This window comes from Falco punctatus (assembly GCF_963210335.1).
Source record: "Falco punctatus genome assembly, chromosome: Z".
Lineage (NCBI taxonomy): Eukaryota > Metazoa > Chordata > Aves > Falconiformes > Falconidae > Falco > Falco punctatus.
This window is the reverse complement of record NC_137586.1, coordinates 61,690,900-61,695,467: the sequence shown is the minus strand read 5'-3', so window position 1 is coordinate 61,695,467 and position 4,568 is coordinate 61,690,900.

The window sequence follows — 4,568 nt, the reverse complement described above, 5'->3', positions numbered from 1 at the left end:
GCTGTGGTGTCTATTTCTTATTATTGTAAGAGGAGGGCTCCTTTTCTCTTTGTTAGCACCTGTTCTTTACATGACTTCTGAGGTTTTTTCAGGAATATCTGGTGAAGTTAAAGGTGATTCTTTTTGTTGTCTGCTAAACAATAGCTATTGAGATAACCTAAATGCCAGACCTGGATCTGGAAAATGATAGCTGCTGGACAATGGTAGTCGAGTACTTTGCTTTCAAGACTGCTGAGTGGCTGGGTCAGATGCGACATTTGATGCCATTTTTAGTAATCCCAGGAGGAGACCTTGGGGCTGTGCATGGCAAATACAGTATATTTCATTATCTACCTCTGATTAACTTAAAAGGCTGTTTTCCTAGCATGTGTAATATAATTTCAAAGAATGCTGATACAGTCCTCTCTAAAAATACTTTTATTGGGGAAAAAATAATATACGTGTTTCTAAGTTTTAAAATATATATTGATTTCATGTTAGCATGTAAAACAGAAAGAGGATTTAAAAAAAAAGTACCACAAGCAGTGATCTACCAATTAATATCTGGTAGATATGTATCTATTGTGTGTATATATATATATATATATGTGTGTGTGTGCGTGTGTGTCTAGTAGGTCTGAAATTCCCCTGACTTTTTCCAGTAATGAGACCAAACAAGTGCAATTCCGTATGTCCTGACATCCCACCAAGTAAATTTACACAGGGATTGAGTTTGGTTTCATGACTTAGGTTGTATCACAGAAAACTGAGTACCTGATCCAAATGGCCACCAATCTTACCATCGGAGGCACAACAGACAGCAGTGTAATTTGGGCTAGAGCCAGCTCTCTGGTTAGAAAGCAGTTTTATCTTCTCTGGCTCTAGTATATGTACATAGATATAAACATTATATATACATACCCACACCCATCTATCTATATAGATATGTCAGTGATGAGAAAGAGTTAACAGAATTAGAGCAATCATTAATTGATTAATTAATCTTATTTTTTTAGCCTGTGGTCCACTGGCTTTGGGAATTAAGCAAACCATTTCTAAAAGAGATATGAAAGGTGATTAAAAGGCCTTTAAATCCCAATCCTATTGTTAGTAATATTTAAATTTGCTACACAAGAAAAGCTTTTTAGCTGAAATATTTAAAAGGGTTACACACTCCTTTGGAACTTGCCGCTGCTGAAATAATGGCTGCTTGACCTTTGGCACTGGTTTTTAATCTTCACAGCAACATGCCATGTTTTAATAAAGACATAAGTATCTTATGAATTAGGGTCTGTGATCAAACTGGAAAAACTGAAAAGTCATTCTTGAATACCACAAATAACAGGTCTTTTTATTAATAATAAACACAAAGGACTCTTTACTGTATAAAACAACTTTTAATACACTAACACTCTAGAGACAGAAATTTGCCAAAGATTATTTCATATACGTTATGATTAATAGAGGCTTCCTAAACAGGCAAAGATGACATGCTCTTTCGCATTACCAATAGTGGTTGTGGCACATATGTACCATCAGCTTCATAAGACTAAAAAAAAAAGAGAAAAGTTAAGAGTGACCACACCTAAAAATACAATGGTATGGCCATTTTAAGGAATGTCCCTAGGATTTCATACATGTCTTCCCTGTAATGCTCTGTGGATCATCATTACTAGGCATGTTTTGAAGAAACTATACAGTTCGACTGTCTGAGACGTTAGCTGCACGCATGGTATGTTTGCTCGTGCCTGGGGCACAGATACCCCCTCACGCACATGAGAGGTTGGGATGAGCAGTGTAACTTGTGCTCCTGCATCAGGGCTTGGGTCGGGGAGCCGGGGGAGGAGGCTGGGAGTCTCTCCCAGCTGTATGCTCGGCACAGCCACAGCATAACGGAACTTTGCTACATTGAGAGCAAAGGTGAGAGAAGGTCTACTCATCTCATCCTTGAGATGACAACAGCTGATTTTGCTTATGGCCCAAAAATACCTTGAGCTGGATTGGAGAGTCAGCAGCATAAAGCTGATCCAGAGAGGTGGTGGTAGGCAAGAGTTGGGAATGGAGCAGGTCGGCATGTCTCAGGTTGGTGGGGAGGCTTCCTGGAGCTGGGAAGTCAATTAAAACAATTGGGATAAAAAAGCAGTGAATGTGTCTCACAGTCAGTTGATGCAGTACAGAATGATGAGCTGCCTTTTTAACCCCCTCGTTAAATAATTATTTGTGCAACAGAAAGACTAGTAAGAGTATTTTTAAAGCATTGTGGTCAAGTAGATTGATTCAAGAAATATTGGTTCTAATTGCAATCCTTATAATAACATATTGTGGAGTATCTGGTAAATCAATCCTTATCCTCAGCAAATCAAACAAGAAAAAGCCAAAGATTAACTCTGCAAATTAGGAATAATAATGGATAACTGCTTTTCACAAGGTATTTTAAGTTATGCAGATAAATTCAGTAATTAAGGACTAGGTATTGTTACCACCAGGCATTACATTTTAAATGAAAAGTGGGGCAGAACAGCATGTGTTATGAGTTAAATTCCAGTACTAAAAAATCTGCATTGTTATTTATCAAATTAAGAAAACATTAACCCTTACACCTTGGAGTTTATGCTGCCAAAAACATCCCAAGGAGGTAAGTTAAAAAACCCTGATTTCTATTCATATGTTTATTCAGTGGAAGTTAGCTAAAATCTGTCTGCATGCATATAAAACCTGTGCAAAAGAACAGTAAGTTTTAAATCAATATTACTTTAATGCCAGATCCCAATTAAATAGACGCCAATTCATTTTCCATTACCAAAGCTGTACTACCTTATTACAAAAGAAAAAAACCCATCAGTATTCCAGGTAAGTTCAAACTCAGAAAGGAAATGTAAAGCATCATGTTCCTGTGGGAAAAAAAAAGAGCAAACATCATACTGGAATAACCTGGAGTACAACCAGCAAACTAAGTGAGGTAATAGCTGAGCACTACTCAGCATTGCAAGGCTAAAGCTAGAGTAAGACATCCTACTTGAGCACCGCAGCTCAGAGTAGATGGGTGCACAGTGGCAAGAGCCCAGGGGAATGCAGCAAATGTAGTGTGAACGACAGCAGAGAACGTGGCTGATGGGGAGTGACGGACAGAAACGGGTTGGTTTAGTCCAAAGTGGAGCTAATTAACTGCTCTGCATGGGTGTAGAGTGAGATAGAGTAGTCTTCACTGTCATAAAAGAGGTTGAAGTAATCCTAGAAATACGGAAAAGACTTTCAAAGGTTGAAGGATAGGAATATGCTTGGGTAGGCATCGATGTTCACCGGAGATCTTTCAGAACATCTTGGCAAATATCTGTTATTATTTGTATTACCTGTAACTCAAAGCCAGACAATCCTATCATGAATTAATGATAGACTAGAATTAGGAATTTCTGCCTTTTTATGGCTTCCCAAAATCTTTCCTGGCAAATGCAGTGTGCCCCTGTACATTTCCAGAGCCATCCACACAAGACTTGCACTCCCCACTCACCTTTTACTCATGCTGCAGACTGAGTGCAAGGGCGCTATGCCCTATGTGCTAAGACACAAGACCCTTTCTTGTGGTTCCTCACAGCCCTGTTTTCTCAGATTCATTGGAGTTCTTGTGAAGTAAAAGACTGAAATACAGGAACTTACATGAGCTTTGCTGTTATGGTCACAAATAGATGGGTAACTTACAGTACAGTTGAGAGAAAGGAAAGAATGGGAGAAAAAAAAAATGAGGAGAATATAGCCAGCAGTTAAGGGGAAAAAAGAATTTCAGAAGTTGTGCCTGTCTGAGCTAGAGCTCAAGAAATGCAAGGTTTGCAGAGACAAAACATGAGTGTTATGCTTAGTTTGCAATAGGTATTTTCCTTCTCAGTTGCAGAGTTCTGAAATAACTTGTTGAAAACACACAGGAAGCAAACGGCTACAGAGGGCAGTTGTTGATGAGTTTTCTGCCCACATTTTGTGAGTGGGGAGCTGCAGGCAAGGAGGCAGGCTGGCAGCCCCACTGGGAAAAGATGTAGCAGGAGGTGAGACTCTCGGCCAGCTGTGTGGGGAGCAGGGGCATGCCTTGATGCCTCAAGCTGTGCCTGCTTAGCCCAGCTGGGACCTCAAGACCCTGGTACTGCCTCTGCCTGTGGACATGCCTGGGAACGTTCACACAACCGCAGTTAGACCCCATGTCTCCAGTAACTGGGCTAAGTGTAGGAACACAATAAACCAAAGCAGACATGCTATAGTTTACATGCTCCTGAAGAAAGAGTCCAACATTCGGATACTCAAATACTGCCTACTGATGCTGCAGAATAACAAAGAAAATACATCCTGCATTTATAGTTTAATTGCTACATAAACATAACCTAAAATCCTCAGGTAACCTACTAGCATACTGCCAGTCCTGGCTGCCTGCACCTATTCATCTGAGCCATTTCGTAAGTGCATCCAGAGCACTGAGCTACCACCTGCCTGTCAGGGTATGGCCAGAGCTCAAAGTGCTGTGTAGGCTGGTGTAAATCATCTCAGGAAGCAGTGTAACTGCAAAATCAGCACTGCTTTAAAAAAAAAAAAAAAAACAACAAAACCAA